Source organism: Leptonychotes weddellii, chromosome 4, assembly GCF_054177405.1.
Source record: "Leptonychotes weddellii isolate Sample4059 chromosome 4, ASM5417740v2, whole genome shotgun sequence".
Classification (NCBI taxonomy): domain Eukaryota; kingdom Metazoa; phylum Chordata; class Mammalia; order Carnivora; family Phocidae; genus Leptonychotes; species Leptonychotes weddellii.
Window position 1 is genome coordinate 129,236,907 of NC_138372.1, and position 19,381 is coordinate 129,256,287.

Sequence of the window (19,381 nt, forward strand, 5' to 3'; positions counted from 1 at the left end):
GAGCCCACCGAACCATTCTAATTTGTACCAAAATTTTAAAAAGAGACAGCTGTTATATTGTGATTTTTTTTCATTTGATGCCTGAATTAATTCCACTATTCCTTGTATTGCCTATCTTCTTTTTTTATCATCATTTTACTGGAATATACCCTCAAATAACTTCATTGTAAAGAATGCACAGTTAATTAACTTTCCCTATTACAGCATATAGAAAAATGACTTCATTTAAATTGAATGAAAATTTGACTGAGACTATAATCCTAATCTCAAAATCATTTTCACTCAGCACTCTGAGAGCCTTCCTCTCCTGTATTCCCCAATATGCAGGTTGTGACTAATGAGAAGTCTAACATCATTTAATAATCGCTCTTTTGCAGGTGATTTTTTAATGTTGGCTTTGGGTTTTGATGATTTTTTATTCACTCTCCCTTCCTTGCAAGCATTCAAGCCTGTGACTTCTTTGTCTCTACTTCATCAGTTCGCACTCGTGCACCACTTTTTATCTTCGCAGGATTTATTAAGATCTGTAGTGAAGCAAAGGCCAAGAATTTGGCCTTGGGGAATCTTTAAGGGCTGAGCCAAAACAGAGAAGGTGCCAAAAAGATATGATAGAAAATTCGAAGGGGTAAAATGAGAACTGGGAGAGAATGGTTGTCAGAAGCCAGAAGAAGGGATGCCTCAGCAGTGTCAAAAGTGGATGAAACTGTATAGTTCCCTGACTCTGATTTCATCTCTGGGATGGTGAAAAGCCTAAACTCGGAATCCCTCAGGTTTTTCCACGATTCTATTTCTACTGCAATCCTGGAACTCACTTTTATGGCTGCTCCTAGATCATGTCTTCACACAGAACTGCGTCACCTCTGAACTTCTACATGTGAATAGCACAGTTTCTGACCACAGCTCCTTTGCTTCCAGTTTCCTATGCTCTTTTACCCTACAGCCACTATGCAATTCCATGGTAACCCCCGATCTTCCCAGAGTTGGATTCATTTCTTGCCTACTCATCACTCTAACTGCCCTATCCCATGCTATAAACTTACTACCTTCTGGTTTTTCACTCCAGCTTTCCTCAACAACTCATATTTTCCACAGAATCACTGAGCAGTGTTGGATAAGACTGTAACACTATGCATCCTATTTGTACTACAAATTAATGGTCTCCAACATGAGGGAGGCTCTCAGTGCTGTTTCATAATTCATCAAGTATCCCTAGGCACATTCTTTTCTCCGTGATGGTGGCATTTGCATGATTGCCATCACTCATCAAGTTTCCCTCCATTCTTACCAGTTTAAGGCTTAATTGCTTCCCATCTCACAGGGAGAATAAAAGCTATAGAATATATAAGCTCTCAACTATCTTTTAACCTATCATAATCTGCTTCCCTTCATCTTTGACAAAGCCAGAATGGCTTTGATCTATAGAGTAACTATCATAATCATTTGGCTTATAGATGTGTACTTTATGTAATTACAGTCCATAAATAGAAAGGGAGAAACTATATAGGCCACATTTTCTTACAATAAAATAAATATCAAGTAAAATTAAGCTAATTTGTGTTTAGCATTTTCTAGTTTGAGGTGCACACACAAACACACATAGACACATATAGTTTGTTTGTTGTTTTTTTTTTTAGCTTTTATACCGATCTTTTGGGGTAAAAGAAGAAATATGAAACATAGCAAGTATAAGTAATTTGCTTAAGTTCACATAGTTCACAAACTGTAGACTCTGAATGTACACCTGGACAGTATGGCTTGAGTTTCCAGCAATTTACCATCATATATGTTGATTTTTACTCAAGGAAACCCCACATACTAAAGAATTTTTTTAATCCTCTATGTATCTATTGGTTTACATAGGAAATACGCAAAAAAAAAATAGTTTAACAAGCAGTGAAAATAATACATACAAAGATGTAACCACTGCTGTTTTTAGAAGTAAATTCATAGATTTAAATAGTCCAGATACTATTTTCAAAGAAAGAACTAATGCCCTTAGTCTTCAGGACAACTCAGAATATAGACCATGAATCATCTAGAGTTATTTTTGCTCTACATGATCATAGAAAATGTTTCAAAGTAGCTACAGATCCTCTAGATCCCTCTTTTTATTTTTTTAATTTAATTTAATTTTATTATGTTAGTCACCATACAATACATCATTAGTTTTTGATGTAGTGATCCACGATTCATTGTTTTCGTATAACACCCAGCAGATCCCTCTTTTTAAATTTAGAACTCTGCTACAAGCCAAGGCCTCCTTACCACCCTATTTGACTCAGAGAGATGCCCCGTATTCATCAGCAAATATATTTGTGTTTAATAAGGATATTCTGCCACTTGGAAAACATAGGTAACTGAGGAATTTTCGGGATGAAAAGAACATCTTCTTTTTAGTAAATGTAACCATTAGAAAGCACAGTCAGAATTCTAAGTATGCTGATTTAGCTAATAAAATCACAGGATGCCCAGTTAAATTCAAATCTCCAATAAACAACAAATAATTTTTAGTGTATTTCACACAATGTTTAGGACATCTTTCTACTAAAAATGTATTTGTTCTTTATCTAAAATTCAAATTTAATGAAAGTCCTGCTTATTTTTTAATCTGGTGACCTGAGTTCTAACACTATTTTTTTTAAAGTTTTTTTTATTTATTTATTTGAGAGAGAGAGAGAATGAGAGACAGAGAGCACGAGAGGGAAGACAATCAGAGGGAGAAGCAGACCCCCCGCTGAGCAGGGAGCCCAACGTGGGACTCGATCCCGGGACTCCAGGATCATGACCTGAGCCGAAGGCAGTCGCTTAACCAACTGAGCCACCCAGGCGCCCAGAGTTCTAACACTATTAAGATATATTCAGTCGAGGGCGCCTGGGTGGCTCAGTTGGTTAAGCAACTGCCTTCGGCTCAGGTCATGATCCTGGAGTCCCGGCATCGAGTCCCGCATCGGGCTCCCTGCTCGGCAGGGAGTCTGCTTCTCCCTCTGACCCTCCTCCCTCTCATGCTCTCTGTCTCTCATTCTCTCTGTCTCGAATAAATAAATAAAATCTTTAAAAAAAAAAAGATATATTCAGTCGAAATATAAATTTGACATGAATATTTTAATTCTAATTTACCCAACAAGGTATGACAGATGAGACTTCTTTGGGGGTGCAATCATCAAAATGGCATCCTGGAATAGCATAAGATAACAAGGACCAGTGTCCTAGATTGTTTCATAGATATAGATATACACACACACACTTTAGAATTTCTAGGAATTACTACAAGAGGCTGGGATTTCTAACTGGGCAAGTAGACTTTAAACTAGAGATATTTTAATATTAGTATTTACATAACTTCTACTTATACCCTTGGACTGATGGGGCCTAAACTTTCAAGATACATATATAATCTTTTAATGTCTGCAAAGCACAACCAATATACATCCTATCTTAATAAATAGCACCCCCACCCATCCAGTTATTCAAACCAGAAATTGTAAATGCATCCTTGATTTATCTCTATTCCTCACCCCTCACATCATGCTAAGTCCTATCAGTTCTACTTAAGTATCTCAGAATCTGTTCTCTTTGTATATTCCCCACTGTCAACACTCACAGTGAGGTTGCCATGCTCTCTAGCGCAAACTACTGATGAAAGCCAGGTCTTGTGCCTCCCTCCATCCCCTCTTGTTCCCAATCAATCTGTTTTCTACAGTGCTGTTGTAGTAATCTTTTAAAAATGCATTTCTGATAGTGACCCTCGTTTGTTTGAAGCCCTTTTATGTTTTCTCATTCTTCTTATGATATAAGCCAAAATCTTTAACCTAGCGCTACGTGATTTAGGCTCTTCCTTCCTCGCCAATTTTGGGAAAATCTTGTTAGCCTTACTAATCACACAGATAAGGACAAATTCCATTATTTCACCCTCTCTCAGTACCTGTTTCTCTCCCTTAGGGTCACATCAAACCAACAATTAATCATTTATGTCATAATGTATGTGATTATTTGTGTCATTATTTGTTCTGATGTCTGTCTTCCCTACTAAACTGTAAGCTGCTCATAAACCTAGTTGTTACCTATATTTCTCCCTCACTACATTCCCAGTGCCTAGGCAATGCCTATATTTATGAGACCAATGAAAAATATTTACTATATAAATAAAAGGAAAAAAGTATTTGTAGAACCCCTTAAGTAGCTCTTACAATGGGGATTTGTTCCCACCTAATGCATTTGCACTTTCCAGCAGAGAAGAAGTTGTATTAAAGAGATTTTTTAAAATTTTAAAGTAGATTTTTATATCCTTTCTAGGAAAATTCATTTGAATATTCACACCTTCTTCTTCTGCCAACATGTCTCAAAATCACACACTGAGAAAAAAAATTTCAGAAAATTCTGAGAACAGCTGGTTAGCATATTTCTTGATTTTTCTAAACTTATATAGAAAATAAGTAAAGAGAAAGTCATGAAGATCAGGCCTATATATTGTTTCTCAAAGAAGAGAATCTGAATATAATCCTTTCAGTCGAGTTTGCTTTAAAGAAACAAGTACATAACAAATTCTAGAAAAATCTCCTTAGGTAAAGGTTACAGGCTGTCAGGGGACCTCAGTTCCATTCCCACTGTTCATTAAGCAAGCCCAGACTGAGGCTGTTGAAAGCCATTCAAGCTTGGTGGACTCTGACAATGATTCCAAAAAGTGGAGTTTGTGTACAAGGGAGGAGGAGGATAAAGAGTCATATGCTATTTTCAAGTGTTGATATTATACTCCCAGTTTCTTTGATTTTATTGTTCATCAGGGCAATTTAAAAGAGGAGAATGAGTAAGCATCAAGGCACTGTTTAAGTAGATCATTCAAGCTTACAATAAAATCTAATCACTACATCTAATTACAAAGAAAAGGAAATCACTAAAGAAATTATTTCGGGTATATTAAGAATAATACAATAAAGATATTAAACGTTAAACAAGTGCCTGCCATTTTACTGGCACTATTTGAACAGATTTAAATAAATAATACACCTGAAAAAGAGGAGGGCAGTGACTTCTGACACCTTCAGCTATCTAGCATTTTTATGCTGCCTTATAGAAAAGAAATTCACCTAAACTACTGAAATTAAGATAGCAAGTATATTCATTTTCCAGGGCCACCATAACAAAGTGATACAGACTGGGAGACTTAATGAAAATTCATCTCCTCACAGTTCTGGAAGCTAGAAGTCTGAGATCAAGATGTGGGCAAGATTGGTTTCCTCTGAGGCCTCTCTCCTTGGCTTGCAGGTGGCCATCTTCTTCCACTGTCTCATCCTTCTGTGTCTGTCCATGTCCTAATCTCTTCTTATAAGAACCATAGTCATATTGAATTAGGGCCCACCAATAGGACTTCATTTTACCTTAACTACCTCTTCAGAATCCCCATCTCCAAATACAGTCACATCTGAGGTACTATGGGTTACGACTTCAATGTATGAATTTTGAAGGGACACAATTCAGCACATCTGTTAAAAAAAAAGTCCTATTTTCATTCTACTTCCTATTTTTTTCATTGAGGCATAATTCACATACTATAAAATTCACCCTTTTCAAGTGTACAATTATGTTTCATATGACTCTTTGGGATGGAAGTCTACATATATTTGCTTCCAGAAGAACTCTGAGTTTTCTTAAGTATGATTTTATGGAAATCCAGAAGCCTTCATAAAATGATAAAAAGAATTTAATTGAGCCACTGGTGAAAGTAGGAGGATGCAGTTGGATAGAATTTTTATACGTGTATCAAATTTCAAAATGGTGACTTCTATTTTCTACCTTTAATCTGTTACCTCTTTAACCCAATAGTTTAATTAAAACTTGGGCGTTTAGTTCTCAACTCAACCACCAATTACTTCAATGATGTTGGAGCATGGCCAAGAAACTGCCCATCCCCCCACCAGCCTCCCGTAAAAGGAAGATAACACCCAAACATCTTTCTTCCAGAAGGAAGTACACGTGTTGATATTGAGTGAAAGTAGAGCTGAACACTAATGCTCCTAAGCATTTGTCTCACAATGATAGGTCACTATCTTACCAACTAAAATATCTCTTTGTTAAAATGTACCTTTCTCCTTACCTTCTCCCTGTGTGATTGGTTTAGAAGTTTCCTGTTCTCCTAAATGATAAACCTTGCTTTTTCTGTAGTAAAAGAAGTAATGTATACTTTCTCCAACAGGAAATCAGATAGACTGTGCCCCTCCCCCCACACACACATACACAGAGAAAGAAAGAGATATATACACTTAGGGAGGATAAATATTCAGCCTATCCAATGATTATAATCTTTTAAAGAAAAATAGAGATATTACATATATCTGTAGTAATCTTATAAAAGTTGTCTAGTTTTTAAAATGAAATAAATACTTTAGTTATATTTGCTGTTTGGTTTTACTAACTGTACCATTTCCATATCTGATAACACTTTGCAGAAAAAGTTCCACCAAGTAAGTTGCTCTTACTAGAAAATTAGTAAGTCACATCATAATTTTATTGATAGTAAAATATATTATTGTAATTAAGTAGAATTGCTTTTTTCTTGGTCTAGAAACAAGCTATTACATAGCAGCATGCTAATTAATATTTCTTTGTGTTTTTCTCTTTGTGTTTTTCCACAGGCTGTTGGTATTCATGTGAGAGTAAAAAGGGGTACTTAAGTCAGTGCTATTTTTCTTGATGGCTCCATTGATCCAAAAGCCCACTGAAGTCAATAGGATTTTGTCTTCAGCAGAAATGTTGCAATGTTTCTCTTAGATTATCTCCATGGGAAAGTACAGAAAAAAAAATTTTAACTGGCCCAGTTACTTTCAAACACCCAGCCTGGCTTATTTTAAAACATATTAGAGGTTTCACTAATCTTTAAAGTGAAAATAGCAAATTTAGCATATTGTGAGTAATAATAGTGGTATAATGCATCAGAAAAAAGTTGACTTGTCTGGTTGATATCTAATGAGTTTCCTCCCTTTTTGGAAATATTAATTTTCTTTAGTTTCATGTCAACTAGTTTCCTTTAAAATACTGATAAAATGGTTCCCCAGTACCCCTGGCTAGGAAATCACAGTAAACCAGTCCTGAAGCCTTTCTTCACTGATTGTGAAGGCAAATCTGATTACTTTAGAGACCTTCCTTCAGTTTCAGGACAGAAGCAAATATGTCTCCATGTGGAACCCGTCAGAGTGGCAGGCGTTTCCTCTGATATGACTAATCATGACTGCAGAGTGAGACTACAGGAGAATATAGGACGTATTCAGAGATGCTTTCTTCTTAACGGCCGAGGTCTTAGTCTTTAAATATTCTCCTGAAGCTCTATCACCTCACAAAAAAATCAGGTCAAGAATTTCACCCATAAACATTTCTTTCACCTGGGCACCTGGGCTATAGAATTAGACATATCCCATTTTTTTTCTTCTTTAGGAAATTTCTTATTTTCTTTCTGTCTCAGTGTCCTAATCTGTATAGCGCCTTTCAGGACTGCTGTGAGAATTAACTACGATGAAACTTTGGAAATACCTCACATACAGTAGCTCAAAAACAAAAAAATCGTTTCTGTAATAACTTTGTCATTTATCCTTGCATAGACTATTTGGAGGCAAATCTTTTTTTTTTTTTTTAATGTACAACCGCCCAAACAACAACTGTTGTCACAGCACCCACTTGTTTTCCAGGAAGCCCTTGGTAATTAGATATTTATTAAATATGACAGTCATCTCTTAACATACACAGACAATAGAGAATATCTGAATTTAGAGGATTAGACTCAAGAAGAGAACACTACACATCAAAAAAGAACAGAAGGTAGCAGAAACAACATTGTAAACTGGGTTCCAACCAACATTGTCCATGTAATCAGCCATGTCAAAAGAGAAATAAATTTTAAGTTTTTTAATCTAGGAACATGTCAACACAATTGCTCATATGTTGAATCATACATTTGATTTTTCTCTGCTTTTCAAAAAAGTGTTTTGCTTTATCACCATACAATTTTTCTTCCCCTTTTTCATTTTCTTCTTTTATTTAGTCACCAGGTGCTGAATACAGCCCTGGAGAGAGAGAACCAAATTATGAAGATTTTTAGAAGGAACCTCCGTTCAATGAAGAAGGCCGATATATAAACCTACTTCCTTTGTGAGGACATACACTCTGTGTCCTCCTTTTTGCCATGGTTTTTATTTCTAATTATTTTGCTTTGTTTCTAAAGTCCCAGTTTTAAAAAGCAAATCTGATTCAATTGTGTTTAAATCAAAGAATAAACCCAGGGTCACTTCTCCAGTCAGAGATTACTATCCTAGCGCTTAGTCAAAGGTTAAAATCGATTGAAGCTGTCAGGACAACGACTATTCCAAAAAATACACTCCCAAGGATTCCTTTTCAGATGCTGAGGAACAATTAAGTTGTTGATGACACCATTTCCACCCTCAACAATCCCACACCTCAATGGGACTCCTATGCAACCAATGTATGAGGATTCTTACTCCATTCTTACTGTTATTTCTTACATTAGAGCAAGTTTCTATGCCTACATACCTGATAGTAGGTGTTGAGGAGACTTTTTAAAAAAATTGTACAACTGAACATTTTTACAACTTGGCTAAATTCTGGCTTACATGATCAGTAGTGTTTAAAACAGTCTTTATGCCTTTAAAAGTCAATTCCTTTTTATAAGAGAAAGGAGAAGGAAGATAGCATTCATGAAATGCCTATCCAGATGTAATATATCTTATAAGAAAAAGTGAAGATCTAAGACAAAGGTCAGCAAACTTGTTCTGTAAATCTAGAGCCAGATAGTAAATATTTTAGGTTTTGTGGGCTGTACTGTCTCTGTCACAACTATTCAATTTTGCCATTGTAGCATAAAAACAACCATAGATAATATATAAACACATGATTATGATGTTGTCCAATAAAACTTTATTGATGGACCCTGGAACTGGAATTTCATATAGTTTTTATGTATTTTGCAATATTATCCTTCTTTTGATCTTTTTTTTTTTAACCAACCTAAAATGTTCAAACTATTTAAGAAGGTAAAATAAAATAAAATAAAATAAAATAAAAACAAGAGGCAGGCCAGATTTGGCCACAGGTTGTAGTTCGCCAACCCCTGACCTAAGACGTAAAGAATTTGCCCAATCTGAATCAGAATGGGATCCCTATCTTTTCAATTCCACTTCAATAGTCTCTTCACTATACCTACACCACTTGATAGCCTTCTAAATAAGAGAGATGTAGACAGTGATGGGAGAGCAAAATTATGAGAAAATAGGAAAAACTGTAAGAACAAAGGGCACATTTCCAAGTTTCAATACCTCTTTGGCCGGATAGATACGTAGTCACAAGAGCTGAGAGAAATTGGACAGGTTTTAATCTTATCTTTGAGTTCAATTTAGTTTGGAATCAAGTGGAGAATAGACAGGAGACATGTCTAGATTCAATAGTATGGATTTCAGCAGGAATGGCTTCACATAAGTCAGTTAAACTAGAAATTCAGGAACCAGGGCCATCACGTGTCACCTCATTTTTGTGCCACAAACATTTCACTCATGCTGCTACCCACCCCTACAAACATCTCTACATTTCTATCATCTCAAACTCAGATTCCATCCAGTTTTTTAAGAGCCATATTAAATGCCACCTTTCTTTGAACCTTCTCTTTCCCCACATAGAAGAAATAGCTCTCCTCTGTCCTCCAAAATCACCTTATATTTTAGTGGAGACATGTTAATGCTTGAGATATCAAAAGCCAGATAGCAATTCATCCCTGGAGAAAGAAAGTCCAAGTGGAGACCAGAGACAATCAGTTCACCAAAGTGAGAAATGTGGGCTCAGAACATGAGCTCTAGGTGAGTACTAACAAAGCTGTAGAAACTGAACTGAGGCCAAAATATCCCAAGGGAGTTATAGGTTCAGGAATGTTTCAGTAAATCTGGATGTTCAGTCTGCAGGTTTGACAATTTAGTAATAAATTTAAGCCAAACAACAACTCCAGAGTCAACCAGACTATACCCATAGATCCTGAGATTTTGCTCTTACTGGATAGTGAATAGAGGCTATGCAGAGACTTTAGTCCTAGGAGAACCCAAGTCATGAAAACTGAGGTTCAGAACAGGGTTCCCCAAAAATAAGGTAGTAGTAATTATAATAAAAGAACTGTTACTACTACTATTAAGTCTTGTGGAATTACACCATGCCTGACACTAAAATTAGGTGTTTTGTATGCATTAGTTCATTTAATCCTCAAAATAATCTTATAAGGTAGGGACTATTATTAGCCCAAATTTACACTTAAGAAACTAACCCTAGAGCTTGAGTGTCTCTCCCAAAGTTAAATAGTGTTGATGTGCTAGAGAAAAGACCCCAACCCAAGTTTTCTTATAAGCCAGTAGAATTAACCAGATATATCAGCACAGGAGGAGTTAATGAGAACTGAATATGTGGTTTATCTCTAATTCACCAGTTTTCAGATGCAAAGAAAATAAAGCTTTTCAAAACAATGGAAGTACCTTAGCTGGGTGATTTGCTCCAAATCATGGCTATGAGTCTTAATTTTAAACCCTATAGCTGAGAAAGTCTGGAGATTGTGATAGCCAATTAAGATTGGCCTAGAAATTACACCAAATGGGGCCCACTTGTTTGTCCAGTGGGAAAGATAGATACACAAATGAAAGGGAACAATTAAGTTACTGGAATTAAAATAAAAACTTTAAAAAAAAGAGAATAAGACAAGAGTTTATAGATGAGATGGGTGGGGGAAAGTAAGTTACAGAATGATTTGCAGATTTCTGGTTTACATGATTAGATGAATAGCAGAAACTTTTATTTATTTATTTATTTATTTATTATTTATTTATTTATTTTAAAGAGAGAGAGAGCATGAGCAGGAGGATCAGAAGGAGAGGGAGAGAAAATCTCAAGTAGACTCCACACTGAGCACAGAGCAGGATGCGGGGCTCAGTCTCACAACCCTGAGATCAGGACATGAGATAAAATCAAGAGTCAGATGCTTAGCCGACTGCACCAGCCAGGCATCCGTAGCAGAGACTTTTAAATGGGAAGGAATAGGGAATGGTCGTAAATTTCCAAAAGATGCTAAATAATATAAGAACTAAAAAATTAACATTGATAGCAATTCCACTTCTGGGTATTTATCCATCAATACATAAATGAAAACACTATCTCAAAAAGATATCTATACCCCCGGTTTATTGCAGCATTATGAACAATTGCAAAGATATGGAAGTAACTTAAGTATTCATTGATGAATGAAAGCATTAAAAATACAATAATAAATATATAAATATACACACACAATGGAATATTATTCAGCCACAAAGAAAGAAAGGAAATCGTGCTATTTGTGACAACATGGATAGAGCTTGAGAGCATTAAGCTAAGTGAAATAAGTCAGACAATGACAAAGACTGCATGATCTCATTTATATGTGGAATCTAAAAACAAGCTAGAATCTAAAAAAAAAACTAGATATTTACTCATCTAAGAAGGCTGTACTAAGACCCACCCTTGCAACACTGTTGGAAGTTCCTCCAATGCACCCTGTGACTTACAGCAGTTTAATACAACATTTCATTGAAATACCTTATTTTTTTGTCTGCTTCATGAGGATAATAATATTAATTGCTTTGTAGTATTGCTTGAAGAACAGTGTTGACCCATAGGAAGCACCACATAATATCAGGTCCTGTTATTATCATTAACATCATGATTACTGGCTGAATCTAAACTACGTGAATGAGGGGGTAGTTTTATCCACATTACCTAGAATAAGTATGAGTTTTCAAGAAATATTTGTTGAGTTGTTGAATAGTGGATAAACAAGTTTACTAATTATCAATTAATTAATAAATACTATACAAATAAATTTTGAAGTTGACTTTTGAGATTATTTTCTATTTTCCCAAAAGGAAAACCAATAGTGACATACAGGATTGCAAAGGACAATATTTCTCACTAGAACTGTAAAAATCTCTAGTGCTTCCAATATGTATGTACAAATTAGGTAAAAGTAGAAGTAGCCACAAAAACATTTAAATTTATGCCACTAGAGCTTACCTTATTATGAGAAAGCTTCTTTCACAGAGTGGAATTTCTAAAACACTTCAAATCAAAAAGTAGGTGATTTTGTGAATATCTTAAGACATAAACCTTCTGAAGAACAATTTGGCAATGTTTATCAGAAGCCTTAAAAATGCAGCAATTCCTTTTCTAGAAATATCCTCAAATAATAAGAACATGAATAAATATTTCTTTTTAAAGATAATTGTAACAATATGCTTTGTAACATTTAAAGACAATAAAGAATCTAATGTCAATAATAAGATTAAATGTATTATTCTATATTTGTACTATGAAACACTGAGCAATTATGTAAATTGATATTTTTATACCATGTTTCTTATAATGAAAGATGTTCATATGATAGGCTACAAGACCATATGTAAAGCATAATACCATTTTTGTTTATTGAGAGAGTAGAAATAACTAAAGAAGTAGGGAAAGAGAAAATTAGCAAAATGACAGAATGCAAGCCCAAAAGCTGATAATCTTTCTTGAGTACTTACTTTTATTTGTATTCTATCCATCATCTGACCCTGTCCTTTTTACTTTTTAAATGTTCTCTCCACTTACCATTCTCTTCATCATTATTGTCATAATCTTCATTCAGAAATGGCACTATTTTTCATGTTTCTGTGGAAAAACTAATAACTGAAGTCTCTGTCCCAGTGTTGCCCTTCTCAAGCCCATACTCCAGAGGGAAGTTAAGAGAATGGTCTTTCTTCAGTGTCAACCTGAATATTGCATCATGTTTTCAGGGCAAGGTCTAAACCCTTTGGTGTCACATATTCCACAATTAAAGCTATGACCCCTACTTACCTCTGCAACTCATTTCACATGGTTGATGTGTCCTTTTACAATTTGAGTTCAGACCAAACTGAATTATTTGCATGTTTCCTAAGTTTATCATGGTCATTTCTATACACCATTATGCATGATGCTTTATCCACCAAAAGCAAGTTGTCTCCTTATCTAGTTGCTATTCATCTTTTGTAGATAAAATCACTGCTGTTTAAAATCAAACTGACTATAGGCTCTTTTGTTAATGTAGGCATTCATTTCAGTGCTAAACTCTTGCACTGATAAGGGATAAGGGACATGAAGACTGAAACTTCAAGGTCTCTGTGAGCTTTTCCATGAAGCTAAACAAGAATCAGAATGAGTCAAGCAAATAGCCCTTTGTTGAACTCAGCACATTTCTGAGGCTTTGGGTAGGCAGAGAGAGTCCTTATTTTAGAAGGATATTGAGAATCAATTGTTTTGTATACTATCAAATGTTGATTTGTATTTAGAAGCAATAGACTGGCCAGAAAGTGGAGAAACAAGGGAATCTTGAGAGAGAATTGGAAATAAGCACTATTGCAGAAGGCCAGCACCAATGGAAGAGACTGTCCAGTGAGAAATTGCCAGAACAGAGTGGCCATAGTAGAAGTTGTTGGTGTCCCACCCATATCCCCTTTGACAAGCAAATGCAGGTGCACCCTTCCCCCAGCTTCTGCAAGCATTGGCTGCTAACAGCTCACAGCTGCACCCTTCTGAAAATTGCCTATTAATCATAGTAGCACCAATACAGAAATACCTAAGAAGTTATACCCTCCTCCCAGAAGTATCCTGCAGCTGACTAACACAGAGGTACAAAAAGCCTAGTTCCTTGTCCTTAGCAAGGTCATTTAATGTAGGGCCATTTTCATTCTAGAGCTCACTATGGGATCAGTTGAATCCATGTTTTTGTCTAACTTTTCCCCTTGTCCTATCCTGCTTTCTTCATTCCCTTACAGATTACACCGGAGCCATTCCCTAATAAATCATTGCCCAAGAAACCTAGTCTCAGGCTCTACTAAGAAACCCAGCCCAGGACAGTGATCTATGAGTTTTTCAAGGCTAAGAATGTGAAATACTAAATTTTAAGATATTTTTATTCCAGAGATGAAAACTCTCCCATTGACCTCATCTTCTGAAGATTATGCTACACACACACATGCCCATTAAAACACACCCTGCAAAAATGCCTTCTGTAAGTCTTCAGAGGAACTTGAAGATAAATGGCTGAGTTCCACGTAGGGTTGGCACAAAACAGGAGGAAGAAAATAGCTATAAAGAAATAGTTCACCGGAGTTGGGAACTCAGAACCAACTATGAGCACAAGAATAAATCTCTGGGAATTTGTGGAAATTATAGGAAGGGGAAGACCTCACATAGAAAATGGGAATTGTAGCACATGCAGACTGATACCCTACCCCATATCCCTTAGGATCACCTTAGTTTACCTGCTGCTGGTTCACAGCATACTGACAGCCCATGCCTCTTTTATTCTCTCTGAGGACTTTCTCTAGTATCACAGGAGTGCGTTCCACCACACACAGGTGAAACCAAGAAGTGCAGGGGAGATAAAGTCCCGAGAGGCAATACTCAATCAGGAAGAGGACAGGAGTCATGGATATATGCCCTGACCTCCCTGATTGATGCTCAAAGCATCACCAATAGGACTGAGTCTCAGGTACCCATACTAATTAACTCACTAATGCATGCTTTATTGGCTTCCCCCCCCCCATTCCTAGCTCATTTCCTCCACTCCTTCACTTGTGCTTAGAATTACCTTCCAAATAAATTACTGTACCCAAATCCTTGTGTCAGAGTCTGTTTTGAGAGAAAATAAAATTTAGGTAGACATCAGGCCAATTTTATTTAAATGTGTATTTCCTGGGGCATCTGGGTGGCTCAGTCAGTTAAGCTTCAAACTCTTGATTTCGGCTCAGGTCATGATCTCAGGGTTGTGAGATGGAGGCCCAAGTGGGGCTCCACACTCAACAGGGTGTCTGCTTGACATTCTCTCTCTCCCTCTCCCCCCATGCTCACACACTCTCTCTCTAAAAAAAAAAAAACAAAAAACTTAATTTTAAAATAGAGATTAATTAATTAATTATATGTGTACTTTCTTGAAGAATTAATTCATATATCACTTTTCTAGCAAGCCTTCTCTGGCCTGCTCTCTTCCCAACCTGTGTTTCCTCATTACTCCATGAATAACTCTCTAATAAGTTGTAATAATGTGTGTGTGTGTGTGTGTGTGTGTGTATGTGTTCCCTCAAGGACTGTGAGTTCCTTAAAATCGGAAACAGTGTTTTATATCCATCTATATCCCTAGAGCCAAGAGCTGTGCCATTAATCTTGATGAGTACCAGTTAGAATTATTTCTGCTGTTAATAACAACTTAAGCCATAAAAGGAGTGGGGGGAGGATTTATTGTATTAAATAACTAAGGAGGGCGCCTGGGTGGCTCAGTTGGTTAAGCGACTGCCTTCGGCTCAGGTCATGATCCTGGAGTCCCGGGATCGAGTCCCACGTCGGGCTCCCTGCTCATCAGGGAGTCTGCCTCTCTCTCTGACCCTCCCCCCTCTCATGCTCTCTCTCTCTATCTCATTCTCTCTCTCAAATAAATAAATAAAATCTTTAAAAAAATAAAAAAAATAAAAAAAATAACTAAGGAGTCCAGGCATACATATTCAGGCTTATTTTCATTCAAGGCTCAAATGACTCAGATGATGGTACCAGAAGTCATTTTCTTTACCTGTATTTCTTTGGAGATGCTACCTTGAAGTTGGCTCCATTTTCTACATGATTTCAAAATGACTGCAGCAGCAGTAGTTACTAATCCTCTAAGGTACATCTCCAAAAGGAAAAACAGACTCTTTATCAGCACACCCAAAAAAAGCATCATTGCATCTTAATAACTTTGGGATCATGTGACCATTCCTGGCCAATCACTGCAACCATAGGAATGTCATGTGCTAATTGGTTGAGATCTGGGTCACTTGCTTCATTCTTGAACTGGAGGAGGAGCCTCACATAAAGCAAAGGGTTGAAAAGGTAATGTGGGTATTTCCTGGAGGAAAATCAGAAAGTTGTTAGCAGAAGAGAGGAAAATGTACACTAGAAAGCAAATAATAGATGTTTAACTATAAATGAATAAATAATGATGAATGGTAACATATTTTAATACCACAGAATTTCACTATGATTTTTGCAAGTATATGCCATGTTTGTGGTAATATATATATATCACTTTACATAAAAATGTGTATAAATAGGTAGACTAAAAGAATCATTTTAGGGCGCCTGGGTGGCTCAGTCGTTAAGCGTCTGCCTTCGGCTCAGGTCATGATCCCAGGGTCCTGGGATCGAGTCCCACATCGGGTTCCCTCCTCGGCGGGAAGCCTGCTCTCCCTCTCCCACTCCCGCTGCTTGTGTTCCTGCTCTCGCTATCTCTGTCTCTGTCAAGTAAATAAATAAAATCTTTAAAAAAATAAAAAAAATAAAAGAATCATTTTAATCTGGAAAGTTCTGTCTTGATTGATTAGAGCTTTCTATGTTTCCTTACTCGAGCTCAGTGCTATTGTCTACTTGAGTGGATAGGAACATTTGTTTTAATAAAAACTTGCTTAATACTTAGAACTATAGCAACATATTTAAATTTATTTCTAGGACAAGACTAGGTGTAACCTCCAGGGAATAGATTTGCCCCATTAACCAGAGCTCTCATCGACTTCAAATATGGAGAGAGTTGATGTTCTGAGAATAAGTGTTAATAGGTGCTGAAAGAATGGGCACAGTTTAATGTTTATAACAAATACAAGAGAGTATAATGTGAAAATGTGTGCAGGGAAATCAAAGACTTCCTCTGTGGTGTGTATTTCACCAGTTAGAGCATTAAAGAAATTAGTATTGTATTTAAAGTAGAAAATAAAATCTCACCTTAGTTATAGTCCTCATTTTTTAGTGTTCAAAATTAAATTAAAAATTCTTATTGAATAAAATAGTACTCAACTACATTCTAATCTTATGAGATTCTTGTGGATATAGAAAGAAAAATGGCAATAAAAAAACATTGGGGATAATATACATTGGATTTTTTAAAGAAAGACTTACAAAACAATCCTAAATAATAAAGAAATCCCTTTAAATAGCAAGATGCCTAGTACATTTTAAGCAATGTATTATTCTTATTTTTTTCGTATATATATTCCTTTCAGAAATATATCCTAAAATACCCAAAAGTGAGAGTAATGAAAGAAAACTTAGACTGTTTTATGAGTTTCACTCATGTCTCCTTTTTCTTCACCCCATAAGTGCTGGTAAGCCTTCCCACACATTCCTGGAGTGCAAAGCTGGGTCTGGCACTTTCTGAATCCATATGCTTCTATGCACTAAAAATCAGCAAGGATGAGGCTTTATCATCTTCTGCATAAATTACGGGTGTGATTTGCCAATATAACTGGGCACTAGTCCAGCTGTCTTGAAAAATCAAGAAAAGGAAAAGAAAAAAGTTGTGTGTTTTTTTTTTTCTATCTCTCAACCTGGGAAGGGAAACACAAGTTCAAACTAAATGGGGTCACGTAGTATCTCAAACCCAAAGTACTGAAGTATCTGTGGCTTTGTGGTAGGGGGAAAAGGAGAGCCCTTGGCTTAAGTTATGACCAGTGATGGAGATCAAATGATAATATAGTCTATGCCTTGTCATGGATATTGCCAATTTTTAAACCCAGGTTTCTTGGTCATTGAGAAGAGTAGGGTGCAGAAAGTGAAGGAGATGTTCAAAATACAGTATCATTCTCTCTTTGGTTTTTGTGTCTCTTAAGCATTATGCCCAAGTAGATGCATATAAAACTTAGATAACCCATCACACGAAAAGATGAATATAGCTGGCATTAAGGAGGAAGTACTGTATATGGAGCAGGGGAGAGCTCTAAACCAGAAGAACCCAAAGTTACAGGGACAGAAGCCAAAAAAAAAAAAAAATTGTTAGTGGATTGCTAAATATAACACTGAGAAAAGCTATTCCCATTTCCAATATTTCATTCATGGATCTGGGAATCCTAACTTTGGAAGAAACAACACCATATTTTGTCAGTGAATCAATCACTGATTCAGAGCATACACTATAGCCTACAGGACATAACTTGAACCTACAAAGTGCTGCCACCCAGCTGGTGCTATAACTGATTATTGAAAAAAGTCACTCAAAAAAATGACCATATCAAGTCATCTGTGTCCCAGTGATGGAGAACAGGATAAGATCAGTGAATTCCACAAGCATGAGCCAATCTCGTATTTTACTTCTTGTAAATTTAGTTCCCATGTCAAAAGCAATGCTGTGTGAGTTACCCTGACAGTGAATAAAGGCATCTGAAAGTTCATGGATGGTATGATTTTGTGGAAGCATTTTGGGTAGGGGAAACAAATGCATATTGAAAATCTCTGTTCCAGTAAAAAAGAACAAAGCACTGTCCTTCATACAGTGGAGGTGATTCAATGTAATCCAATTTTCCATAGGATTAATCCTCCCGAGGAATAATGCTGTGTTGGAGCTAAATGTTGGCCCTGCTATTGGCAGGTTGGACATTCAATAACGGCTCTAACCAGATTGGTTTAGTGAGTAAAAATCCAGTTTGCTAAACCCATAACCATTTTATTCATGCATCTATTGGGCAAGAGCAAGGTAATGGGTGAAAGAGGCTGATTGACATTCACAGAACAAGTGATCTCAATCACCTAGTTGTGAAGATTCTCCTTTGTTTAGAGTGCTTTTTACTGAGCATTCACATGGGACACAAATATCTTTATACTCTGTGCCCATATAGAGACATTCATCCATATACCACTTATGTAGACCACCTTATCACCAATTTTCCAATCATGATTCCTCTAAACCAAGATATTAATTATTTTGGGTAGTGTCAGCATGTCATATAGAACTACATGTAATCCAGTCTCAGAAATATTCTTCTTCCATGTATTAGTCAGAAGGAACCTACCATTAAGCCATAAGTGTGGGAAGAAAAAAAAATTTTAAATGTGAGAGGAATCGACACCATGAGAATCTGTGTCACTTGTAGATGCAACTCACTTATGCCTTCAGGACTTGCTCAAGCCTGATCTCTTATAAACCACTTCCACTTAATTGTGGAATGAAGCTCTGCATACCCAAATTTATGGCTTAATAGGTCAGACAACACCTGACTTCTGGTGGACAGATCAGGTTACATGGTAACTTGATAACCCATGACAGTAGTCCAGGCTCTTCTAGGACCCAGTAGAAAGCTAGAAGTTTCTCAAAAGGGGAATTGTTATCTGAAAAGGATGACATGGTATACTCCAAAATCCTAAATGTTTGCACTGTGATTTACCTATAAGGTCCTGATAAAAATTCCATAAAACTTTTCTGTCTGCCACAGACATTTTAAGTACCATTAGTTTCTGCCAGTTCATATGGCCCAAGACTGAATCTTCCTCTGGGCCTCAC

At 36.4% G+C, this 19,381-nt stretch overlaps 1 long non-coding RNA gene across 1 annotated transcript in view; it reads right to left on the reverse strand.

Annotated features, from left to right (window-relative positions):
- LOC145720931 (uncharacterized) overlaps window positions 1-19,381 on the reverse strand; it is a 430,514-nt gene that overhangs the window by 143,885 nt on the left and 267,248 nt on the right. The window lies entirely within an intron of this gene.